The 13,665-nt window shown below is 32.3% G+C and overlaps 1 pseudogene; it reads right to left on the minus strand.

Moving 5' to 3' along the window:
* Positions 1–1,754: 1,754 nt before the first annotated feature.
* LOC105953909 (protein NLP9-like) lies at positions 1,755–13,207 on the minus strand (annotated as a pseudogene).
* Between the last annotated feature and the right edge of the window lie 458 nt (positions 13,208–13,665).

A 13,665-nucleotide genomic window follows, 5' to 3' on the forward strand; every position in this document is an offset into this window, starting at 1 on the left:
AGAAGCAATGACTCTTTGTATACTATTGTTTCTTCAATTTAAGACTTGTTGACAGCTTTTTTTGGCATGTTACAAATATGAGATGAAAAATAATTATTTATAAATAGTACATATTTATAAATATTAATTAAATAATTAATAATCCGTTAGAGCAACTCCAATGGAGTTATTAAATGGGGTATCAAAACCCTTAACTACCATTTTGATAATTCAATTTAGAAATTCTCCACTCCAATGGAGTTATCAAATGAGTTTCTATTTTGATATTTTAAATTTTGGGATGTAAAAATACATCCGAAACAAAATAATACCAATTGGAAGTTACACAACTTAACCACCTAAATAACCAATTAGAAAATGACATGTGTTAATTAAAATATACAATCACATTATTTATTTTTAGCTAGGAACTATTTGATAACTATGGTTCGAGCAAATAATTTTTTTTAGGTATCAAACTAAAATATAAAATACCAAATAAATATTTGATAATTAATTTTGATATTTGTGGGTTGGAGTTGCTCTTACAAAATATTATATTATATTATATAATTAAATAATTGTAATATATTATATTACCCTTGAAGATAGCTTTTAGTCAATGGGTAATTTTTACACCCACAAAAAGGAAAACCCTAACCTATTATTTATTACATGAAATGCAATTTATTAAATGTATTTATTAGTTTGTAATTTCTGTTTTAATTGAGGCAGGCCATTGATGTATGTAATGTGAAAAGTTAAAACAATTAAAGGTGTGTAGAACGTGTCTTTTGAGAAATTAGTAAATAGTTGAATGGTCTTTTTTGTTCTTATGTATATGAGAATGTGCTTGGATGCTCATTTTTCCGTTTAAGAATGCTAGTAGAAATAATTAATATTGCACCATGCTTTAAAATTAAACCTCTAAAAAATTATCTTCTATGGTATCCACCACCAGATGTGGTAGTTAAAGGTATTCAAAACTGAAGAATGAATATTAATTCGGATTAGGTGGTAATCCATATTTTATGAAGCTTTAAACTAATAAAGAAATCAAATATTTTATTGAATTTTAACGTAAATGGATGAGTTAAAACTTTAATAACACTTAATAAGTTAATATTGCATTAATGATTATCCTAATTATTATGTATTAATAACTTAAATGGGAGGTAAAATAAATATTTTTTTTTCATAATTATATTAATAGTAGTTCTGGATTTTTTTTTAATTATAGATATACATTATTGTTAGTGTAATGTCTAATTACCATATTATCTATCAAAAAAGCTATTGGCCAAAGGGTAATATTGGACACACAAAAAAGGAAGAAACCATCACCAATAATTCATACTTTTATAGTTAGTATAGATTCTTTGATCTATGTTTGTGTACCAAATAATCATTATTTTGGTTGCATTATCTACTACGGAAACTCTAGTGAATCAAATAATCAAATCGTTTAGATAACAAGAATAAACAAGTATAGTAAATGTAGTTATAATCCTATATATTCTTATCTTTTTTGATATTAACAAATTGCATGCCTAACAAACTACTCTCAACTATATATATATATATATATATATATATATATATATATATATATATATATATATATATATATATATATATATATATATATATATATATATATATATATATATATATATATATTTAAAAAATTCAACGAGCACCTGTAAAGGAACAGGAACACGATCAACTTTCTCAAGGAGGGCATTATCGTGTATTTTTGTTGTCTTTAACGCAAACACATTATCATTTACAACCAACGGCTCTTCAAAACTCATTGTTTCCCAAACAACTCCGCATTTGAAACTGTTCTCAAATTTCTACTAATCCTCTGCAAAGTACTCGAGAGATTATTAAGCAATAATTGTTGTTTTGCACCCCCTCTCATATTCACGGGCAGAAAAATTCCAATATATAGTCATCTTCGCCCGTAAAAGTACTCCTAAGCCTAATCGCAACTGCAGCATTTAATCCGTATTTTCGAGCATGATGAACAAGCGGATATTCGCTTATATGATACTCCTTCACATCATGGTAGATAAATGGTTGATTCGATTGAAGTGCTTTTCCGACCACACCTTGCCCTTTTTCAAGAAAATGTCCTCCGCTCGCACGTATAAATCCTTGCATGTATGTATCGCTGGAATAACATGCAGATTCTTCTACACACAGTACGGGTTTTTCGTTCGGATTTAGAATATTGTTTTTTATTGAATTCGTTCGTATGGTTTGGTTTCCTGAATATTCTTCGGTGTAACTACAAGGGATCCATGTTAGAGCGAGTGGGAGTCGATGCGCATGGAAAATTGCACGTAAAACATCGGTTATTCCTCATAGAGCTGCGTTTTGATTCTTCGAGAGACTCTGCATAATGGGAATTTAATAACCTGAGTTAGAAAAACTATTCGAGTTGATGATTGAGGAATTGAGATAATTGAGTATAAACCTTGATTAAGACCTGGGGGTAAATTCGAGAAGGCGCAATGCTACTTAAATCCACGGCCTGGAAAAATGATCAATAACAAAGACTTAAAAAAAATTATGTGACAGTTAAACCGAATTCTTCGATCTACAACTATGAAAGTTGTAGGAGCATCATCCTAGGAATTTAATTTCTATAAACAAGAAAGAGAACATTTGAGAAAATAATAATAAGCTTAAGAAACAATTTATTTAGTTTGCTAACATGCAAAATAAAGCAAAATGAACTATCACTCCAAGCACTAGGAATCTAATTTCTCAAAACAGGGAATAAAAAATTATCCACAATGCTTTAAAAAAAAGTAAGAGATAAACCAGCAGTGCACGGGAAATATTATTGATCTCCAAATCGAAATCGAGTTTCTCCTTAGTGGTGACGATCTCCAAAACAGCACAACACGACCTGTCACCATCAATCGAATCATCCTCTTCAAACACCGGCAAATCAATCGAGCCACGCACTTCATGGTCAATCGCATGTTGTACCCTAAGGTACTCCGCTGTACTATAGTACATCACATTCGAAGTCTATTCGGGGACCTTGGAGATGAAAACCCTCTCGGGAAGGCCGGGAAAACAACCGGGTCTTACTTCCGCCGCGAACGTGAACATTTTAGAAACTTCTCTGTACCCAGAAAGCGTCTGGTCCAATAGAAACGGTTGCTTGCAAGTGGTCAAAACGTATTGCTAACAAGTTGTACTACATGTCTTCTTTTTTTTATATTGTTTGACTAGATCTTGTCTTGTCCACTTGTTGTTCTAAAAGTTGCATATGTCTTTGTTATAAGTTAAGCAAATTCTTTAAAACATGTTGATAAATTTTCAATGAAATCAGTTTTTTTAAGTGACACTTAAATATTATGTTTATCATTTTTGTAGTTAGCCCAACAACGCTCAAAAGAATATGTCGACGACATGGTATATATAGATGGCCTTCGCGCAAGATAAACAAGGTTAACCGGTCATTGAAGAAAATACAAAGTGTGCTCGAATCTGCTGAGGGAGCCGAAGGAGGACTAAAATTCGACGCAACAACAAGAAAACTCGTTTCCGCAGGCTCGATAATGCAAAAATTCGACCCGAGCACACAATTCTACTTCAACACGAAAACCGATTATTGGGCGAAAAATTCAGATGCACCCATAGCAAACGCAACATCACTCTCCTCGAATTCGTGCATCGACTCCGAAGAGTTGCATTTCGATGTGAAAAATTGTGATGAATCGAAGTTGGCTGCATTAGATACATGGGGCCCGTCATGGCCACCTAGATTAAAGACCATTCCGTGGACGACTTCCCCTAATGCTCCGAAGAATTCTTTTATTTTGAGAGAATATAATGGATTGGAACTATACGATGTCAATAATATCAAAGCAGAGACTTCTGGATCTCATCTCTTCTCTGATCGCTCAAGTTCGAAAATATCTATTGATGACACAGGTAATATGCACTACAAGAAATATTTTTTTGAAAAATAACTCCTATTTTCACATGGTTAGGCCCAAAATGCTGTCAGTATCCTTGTCACTAGTGACTAAAAAATAAGTTTAAATTACAGCAAAATGAGCTTACAAAATGTTGTCACTTATTAGGGACATTCTAAATATTATTACAGTTAGGGTAACACTAATGTCATTTTTTCTTCTTCTTGTAGTGAGGTTTGGAGAAAGTACTATGATCGATGTGGATGATGGTTTTATTGAGCAAAGCCAAATTAGTTCCTCAAGAATGACAGATTCATCAAAACAAATAAATAGCAGTTCATCGAGTTCGAGAAGTTTTGACGAGAAATCACCTTTGAAAACCGAAGCAAGCTATGAAGGAGACAATGGGGCTAAAATTACGGTGAAAGCTACGTATGGTGGAGACATTGTTCGGTTTAAATTTGAACCTTCGTCTTCTTCAGGGTGTTGTGAATTGTACGAAGAAGTGGGAAAGGGGTTCAAAATTGAGATAGGGCAATTTAAACTCAATTATTTGGACGACGAAGAGGAATGGGTGATGATGGTAAATGATTCGGATTTGCGAGAGTGTCTTGAAGTATTGGAGTTTGTTGGGACTCGCACAGTGAAGTTCCTCGTTCGTGCTGAAGTGGAAGGTCCCACGAGGAACTCGGGTACGGGAAATCATTTCTTGGCGGGACGCACTTAATATCTATTCTTGGCCATGGAAATTGTGATATTCGAGGCTTTTCAACATATAGTCTTAATTTAGTTTGAGTGTAATAATTTTTTGTGTGTATTAGAAGAAATATGTTATGAAATCATATTTCTTATTCATGTACATAACTACTATAGTACGAGTATAATTAGGTGTTGAAATTAAAAGGATGCTTGTTTTATATGTTGTTCATTACCTATTTTTTTTTACAGTAACAATTTTAATAATAATATTATTGTTATTGAATATAATACTTTATTAGCTATAATATAATATAAATAGAGAAGAAATATAATTTATATAACATATATCATATACAAAAAATGAATTACACCCTACTATGCTTGACATTTTGCAATTTTATTTGCTGACATATCCCCAATTTCATCCTATATGGTCATTTGATTGGTTGAGAAAAATCATAAAAAACATTTCATCTACTTTTATTCTTGCACGTCATTTTTCTTAGTTAGGTATTACTATGTCACGTATTATTCGGCGTTTTATGTTTATGGAAATAACCAATCAATTTTCAACAATTACTGATTTTCGCATGGAAAATTGTTTTTTTTTTCAAAAGTATGATACTTTGTAACATATTTTGTTCATAGAACCAATAAATAACAAAACAACTGAAAAACGACAACAAAATAAATATTCTCACAAAAATATATAGGAAAATAAATGCTTAAATGTATAATTTGTGGTACTCATTTTGACTCATATTGAAATGGTTTAGGATTGTTTTTTCAAGTTTTAAACGTTGTCGTATTTTTATATTTAAACATTATGTTCTTATGTTCTACGTATTGTTATATGTAAATAAAATCCATTTCCACCGTATATAATTAGTTTTTAAAAGTGCAAACAATTTATAATAGACTAATACTTAATTAACATATGTTACTTATAGAGTATATTGATATTTTCTAGTAATTATCGAGTTTAATTATTCTGTTTTTCTAATTTGTATTATTTATATTAATGGTAATGTGATAATGGATAATTTGATTAATTAATGCAATTTGTAAGAAGGTATGAGGACGATGTGCATCATTTAAATAATTAAAGAATTTTGTGAAAGTTGCACTAATCTTTTATAGTTTGTATAGCATGCACTTTACAGTTTTGCCCCCACTATTGGTTTAGAAAAAAATTAGTACGAACAGACACAAATATTAGCCTATTATCAATTGCAAACACAAATTTGGGGCAACTACATAAATGCATATCACAATCATTCAGGGGGATTATATAACTAGAAGGTTTAAACTTTACAATAAACGATAAAAAATTCGACAAGTCAACGTACAATATATATATATATATATATATATATATATATATATATATATATATATATATATATATATATATATATATATATATATATATATATATATATATATATATATATATATATATATATATATATATATATATATGTGTGTGTGTTTAGAAAACATTTAGTACCAATAGGCACAAATCCTTGCCTATTATCAATTGCAAACACAAATTTTGGACAATTACATAGATACATATCACTATCATTCAGGGTGAATTATATAACTAGAACATTTAAACTTTACAATAAATAATAAAAAATTCGACAAGTCAACGTACAATATATATATATATATATATATATATATATATATATATATATATATATATATATATATATATATATATATATATATATATATGTATGTATATATATATAAAGTTTAAATGTTCTAGTTATATAATTTACCCTGAATGATTGTGATATGCATTTATGTAATTGCGCCCAAAATTTGTGTTTGCAATTGATAATACGCAAAGATTTGTGCCTATTGGTACTAAATGTTTTCTAAACACACACACACACACACACACACACACACACACACACACATATATATATATATATATATATATATATATATATATATATATATATATATATATATATATATATATAATATAATATGTAAAGATTAATTTTATTTATTTACTTGATTATAATCATGAAGTAAAGTGAATAAAAACTGTCTTGATTAAATGGTTAAAGTTCAAAGATGTGCGCACGATGTGATCGAGGGATATGACTAGTTTGGGTGTAGGTGTCCACAAATATTACTTTTGGGGACATTTAGTAATTAGTCAAATTAGTTGATCCAAAATCTAAATAATAAAATCTTGGGCTCAAACCAAATATTTAATTAAGACCCATGACCAATTAATTTTCGTGTGTTTTGAACCCAGTGAAAAGAACGGACACAAATTTTTGCTTCTTCCAACCATTGCAACCCTCTATGAATGGATCTCTACCGCCTATGAATAAAGGCAGAATCTGGCCAATTATGTACTCAATTTAATTGGCAATTAAGAGATAGTTCTTCATAATCTTCTTTTTCTTCATCAAAGTTTCGTTCATTATTCAAGTTCACCGTGGATCGAATATTCGTGCAAATATTTGACAACCGATCGTTGTATCTTGAGAGACTACCGGGAAGAGATTGTGTATATATTATAATTCTGGAAAGAGGAGTCTGGTTCTAAAATTTCGGATATTGATACATTCAATACCAAGGGTCACTATTTTATACTAATATATTGCTTTTTGATTTTTGATTTGATAAACATAATGCATTCATTTACTGTTTCATTTAAAATAATTTAAACAATCCTTTGTACCTAATTTCGAATAAATTATTTATTCTTTGTTTTCACATTAGAATAAAGTTTGTTTTCGGTACTGAGAAAATAAATATAGAATTTTGAATTTTCATATATTTTAAATTCTTCTATTTTAAACCGTTGCTTGAATAAATTCGTGTAGATGACTTCAATCAATGATGCCACTCTTAAGTTTGTCGGCGCGGCCGAAAAATCAAACAAGTTCACAGGCACGGACTTTGCTACTTGGAAGAACAAAATATTCTTTTACCTTACTACCATGAATTTGGCTAAATTTCCCAATGAGGAGGCACCTAAGGCGAAGGAAGGAGAAACTCTCGAAAATAACAAGGAAGTCTTCCTAGCCATTGATGCGTGGAGTCACTCTGATTTCCTATGCAGTAACTACATCTTGAATTGCTCGGACGAACCGTTGTACAAAGTTTATAGTCCAATAAAGACTGCTAAAATTTTGTGGGATAGTTTGTCCAAGAAATACAAGTCTGAAGATGCGGGTTATGGGAAATTTATAGTGGACAAATTCGAATTTTATCGAATGATCGACAACAAAACTGTGAGAGAGCAAGTGAATGAACTCTAACTCATGATCTACGATATTCTCGCCGAGGGTAATGAGGTGAGTGAATCTTATCAAGTTGCTTCCATAATTGGAAAACTTCCACCGAGTTGGGTCAATCACCTATGTTAGTGTGAGTTGGGTCAGCTCGTTGAGAAATCTTAAAGGTTGGAATTCTCTAAAGCACTCGCAGAACCCGATGATGTTCAGGGCCAAAACGAACACAACCAAGAACTTGAACAAGTTTGTTTAGTATGGTTGTAAGTTTATTGTCTTGGTTTACACAAACAGCCGACGGTTCAAGATGAAATAATTCACCGATTGGCTAAGTGAATCCGATAAGCTTTAACTAGGGAAGGTTCAAGATGAAATATTTCACCTATCCCGATGCTGTACTATTCACTACGAAATTTTGACAAATAAATCTTATGCGATAAGATCGGAAGAACATTTTTATTCATATGGGGGATTGTTGGAACTTTCATGATTTTCAATAATTAATATTGAGTAATATTAATTAAATTATGTAAAGATTAATTTCATTTATTTACTTGATCATAATCATGAAGTAAAGTTAATGAAAGTAGTCTTGATTAAATGGTTAAAGTTCAAAAGATGTGCGCTCGATGTGATCGAGTGATAGGACTAGTATGGGTTTAGGTGTCCACAAATATTACTTTTGGTAACATTTAGTAATTAGTCAAATTAGTTGATCCAATATCTAAATAATAAAATATTGGGCCCAAACCAAATATTTAATTAATTGGCCCATGACCAATTAATTTTGCTTCGTTTTGAACTCGGTGAAAAGAACAGACACAACTTTATGCTTCTTCTTCCAACCATTGCAATCACTATGAATGGATCTCTGCTGCCTATTGTTAAGTGTATATTTTTACACTTTATCGTACCTTTTTATTTGAGCTTTTGGTGTATTTTAACGATAATTGGTGCTTAAAAAGTTGATTTATTGTATTTTAGGTACAAATTGAAGAATTGGAAAAATATGGGGTAAAAACTGCAATTTTGGAGAAAATATGGGCCAAAAGTGAAAAAACCAAAATATGAAGATTTAAAGCTCGGACGGCCGTCCGAGTTTTAGTTCAAATTGTGGGACGGCCGTCCGAGACCTCGTGGCAGCGCAGTAAAGGGATTTTAATTGCACAAGGAAACTGCCTTCTTGCCCCAAGTTTTTCACCCTATATAAGACCAAGCCAAACACTCAATTGGGGATTTTTTATGCAATTTCAAGAGCAACAAAGCAATAACGAAGACGAAGAATTCGAAGACTCCTAACATAGACTTATCGTTTATGATTAATTTTATTTGCGTTTTTCCTTTAATCATGAGTAGCTAATTTTCTTATTTCTAGGATTTTATTTGGAACCCTATGTGGGATTTATGAACCATTTTCTATGATTTTATGCAAGTTTTAATTCCGGATTATTTCTCCTACTTGTTTTATTAAGTGCATGAATTTGATCATTTTATGTGCTTTTATGTTATTGTTAATCGCATGAATCGGAAGATCGGGTTAATAATTAGTACTGTTGTAGAAGAGCCTTTGGGGTATTAACATAGGAATATAGTTAATCTCTTAGGTAGCCATTATTGAGATTTGTGCTTAATGTTGTGTTCTAGAATTAATTGCATAGGAATATAGTAATTGAATCTAGAGTATTAGAATCGTAATACACGCGGAAGCGGGTTATGATTATTTTAGCATCTCAGGTTAATAATCCGGGTTAATTACTTGCATACTTGAAGGAATTGGGGGAATAATAATCACATAGGGGGAAGAATAAAATCCTAGGCTTGTCTACTTTGATTAATCTCCGTGTTTAATTTGCGTTCTTGTTTTTGTCCTTTTAATTTGCTTTAGTTAATTTAATATAATTGTTTATCTTTCGACTGTGTAGGGTGGGCTTGATAACAATTGGTAGAATTTAGCGTCTAGGATTAAATAATTAAATATTCCCTGTGGGTTCGATATCTGGAGTTTAGTCCACTATATTACTTGTACGATACGTGCACTTGCGTGTAGGTATTACCACCAACACCTCTAAATAAAGGTAGAATCTGACCAATTATGTACTCAATTTAATTGGCAATTAAGAGATAGTTCTTCATATTCTGCTTTTTCTTCGTCAAAGTTTCGTTCATTGTTCAAGTTCACCGCGGGTCGAATATTCGTGCAAATATTTGACAACCGATCGTTGTACCTTAGGAGATTACCGAGAAGAGACTGTGCACCGGTGACAGCCCGAAAATATTGTCTCAAGGGAATTGCTTTGACAAGCCTCGATCGTTCTTTGTCTTTTTCACAATGTTGGGGGAGCAATGTCACCCCCTAGCTCAATGTTGTCTCCACCACTTACTAAAAGTAATAGTGCATATTAAAAGTGTAAAAGTGTATGAAAAGCTTTATTTTAACTAATGGTAGATTTATAAAATATTTTGACTAATTAGTTAACATTTAGGGATAGGCCCATGACAAGGGTCTTAAATGCACACATGTTTACACAAAAAACAGTTTCGCAAATAAACGTATCGACATATCTTTTGTTTAAAATACCCCCTAATAATATCATTTTCATCAATTCCATCCATTATGCACTAACTTCATCAATATTGCACATTGACCCCGGATTCTTTTGAACAAATATATCACATTTCATAATTTATTGAAAAAAAAATCTTTTTTCCTTTAGAAAATAATTTATTTTCTGAATTTTTTTTCCGACGAGATTTAGGCGTTGACCGCGGGTCTCCGGCAATGACTTTTTTTTTTTAAACTATTCTTTCTGAATCTTTATTTTCGACCGGTCAACCGCCGCTGGTCTCCGTGGGTGACTTTTTTTTTTTAAACTTTTTTTTCTCTCTAAATTATTGTGTTAACAACAAAATTATTTCTGAAACAGTAATATTACTAATATATATATAAGGGCGAGGTTCAAACGAAGCAAGGCTTACGGTGGATAACTAGGCACTCAGAGACGAGGAAGGGCATCGTAATCGACGAAATGCTTCGGGGAGCTGAAAATAAGCATAGATCCGGAGATTCCCGAATAGGGCAACCTTTTGAACTGCTCCTGAATACATGGGCAGACAAGAGACAACCTGGCGAACTGAAACTTCTTAGTAGCCAGAGGAAAAGAATGAAAAAGCGATTCCCGGATATGCGGTGAAAACTACCAAGTTGGAGTACGGTAGTGGCAAAGGGAATTTCCGATAGAGTGTTGAAATGCGTAGAGATCGGAAAGAACACCTACGGGCACCTTTTAATGCATACGGTTCAAAAAAAATTGCGAAAAAAAATAATAACAATCAATGTATAGATTGCAGTTACGTCTTTTTATTTATTTTAATTTTCGACAAGTACCTGTAAAGGAACACGATCAACTGTCTATCGGAAGAAATTATCGTCTATTTTTTCAGTTTTATCACGAACACATCATCATTTACAACCAACGGCTCTTCAAACCCAATGTCCCAAACAACTCTTATTCCGAAACTGTTCTAAAACTCTTACTAATCCTCTGCAAAGTACTCGAGAGATTATTAAGCAATAATTGTTGTTTTGCACCCCTGCAATATTCACAGGCAGAAAAAATTCCAGTATATAGTCATCTTCGCCCGTAAAAGTAATCCTAAGGGTAATTGCAACTACAACATTTAATTTGTATTTTCGAGCATGATGAACATGCGGATATTTGCTTATATGATACTCCTTCACTTCATGTTAGAAAAATGGTATATTCAATTGAAGTGCTTTTCCGACCACACATTGCCCTTGCTCAAGAAAATACCATTTGCACGCACGTATAAATCCCTGTATGTGTGTATCGCTCGAATAACACAGGGATTCTTCTACACACAATACGGGTTTTCGTTCGAATTAAAATATTAGATTTTATGTCGTTCGTATTTTTTGGTTTCCGGAATATTCTTCGGTGTAGCTACAAGAGATCCATGTTAGAGCGAGGGGAAGTGGATGCGCGTGTCAAATTGTGCGCGAAACATCGATTTTTTCTGCTACAACTGCATTTTGATTCTTCGAGAAACTCTGCGTAAAGCAAATTCAATAAAAATGTTAGCAAAATGATTAGATTTGATGATTGAGGAATTGAGGAATTGAGGAATTGAGGAATTGAGATAATTGAGTGTAAACCTTGATTGAGACCTGGGGACAAATTTCAGGAGGCGCAAAGCTACTTAAATCAGCAGCCTTGAAAAATTATCAATAACCAAGAGTTACAAGAAAAAAAAAAGTTAGTTTTCTATCTTAAATAGAGTTCGATTGACAACTTAGAAAATAATGATAAATTACGATCAAGTTCGTGTGACTGCAACCAATGTTTAAAATTTACTCATCTTGATTAAATGTTAGATACACCTATAATATCTTATACTAGTTCATCTGAAATTTTCAATTCATATAATGATTATTAAGAAAAACTAGCTAGCTTTTTATTTGTGAAGCCTCCAAACAATAGGAATTTAATTTCTTCAAACAAGGAAGAAAATGTGATCCACGATGCCAAAAAATGAAATAAAATAAAGTGAGAAACAAAATTGTTGTGCACGGTAAATATTATCGATCTCCAAATCGAAATCGAGTTTCTCCTTAGTGGTGACAATCTCCAAAATAGCACAGCACGACCTGTCACCGTCAATCGAATCATCATCCTCAACATCGGCAAAGCAATCGAGCCCCGCACTTCATGATCAATAGCATGTTGTACCCTAAGGTACTCCTCTTTACTATAGTATACCACATTCGAAGTCCATTGCGGAACCTTGGAGATGAAAACCCTCTCACGAAGGCCCGGAAAACAACCGGGCCCCACTTCGACTGCGAACGTGAATATTCTAGAAACTTCTATGTACCCAAAAAGCGCCTGATCTAATAGAAACGGTTCCTCGCAAGTGCTCAAAATGTACTGATCATCGTTCTTCATCGGGACCCACAATTGGGCCATTATACCCCCACCAGAAAACTACTTGAAGAGAGATGCAGTGCCCTCAACATTTTCTCGTTGACCGATACCTTCAAAATTACATCGTTTTGACTTTCCATAAAATATTGTTCGAGAGATTGGATCGAATACGTGGAGGAAAGTATTTGATCTTGCGATTCGAAATTCATGAGGTCCAAGACGTTAACTCTGTTGTAGTCTATTGTAAGAGTAAATAACAACCACCAGCCTCAAAAGAGGAATTGTTATTTATAATTATAAGTTATAATTATAAATAACAATCTGCGTAAACGAAAAATACTTACTTGTTTGTAGAAAAGAGTAAATCACCCATAGCGCTATGTTGTCTCTACCACTTCCTGAAACTAATAGTCCGTTAGAATTCTATATGAATAACATATCTAATGCATTATCCAATTAGAGTTTCTAAATATGTTTCAGGAGGATGAATGTAATTACCGATACCACATGGACCTTAAAGTTATTTCATTATACCTGAGGGGTGTGGGTGTAATTTACCCATATATATATATATATTTGATAGTCCAGTAGACTTGAAATTTGGTAATATCAACAATACTAAGAATATCTAGGATTACAAGTCCATTTCTTATGCTTGTTTGATATTGTCATCTAATTTACTTGATTATTTGATGCATCCGACTTTCCTTAATATGATTGTTATAATTCATGTAAGAAGTGCTTGTTTCTTATTTTTGTAGTTTGTCCAACTACACTCAAAAGGATATGCCAACGACACGATATATTTATATAGATGGCCTTCTAGCAAGG

The sequence above is a fragment of the Erythranthe guttata genome, chromosome 7 (genome assembly GCF_056151865.1).
Source record: "Erythranthe guttata isolate IM_541 chromosome 7, IM_541, whole genome shotgun sequence".
Classification (NCBI taxonomy): Eukaryota; Viridiplantae; Streptophyta; class Magnoliopsida; order Lamiales; family Phrymaceae; genus Erythranthe; species Erythranthe guttata.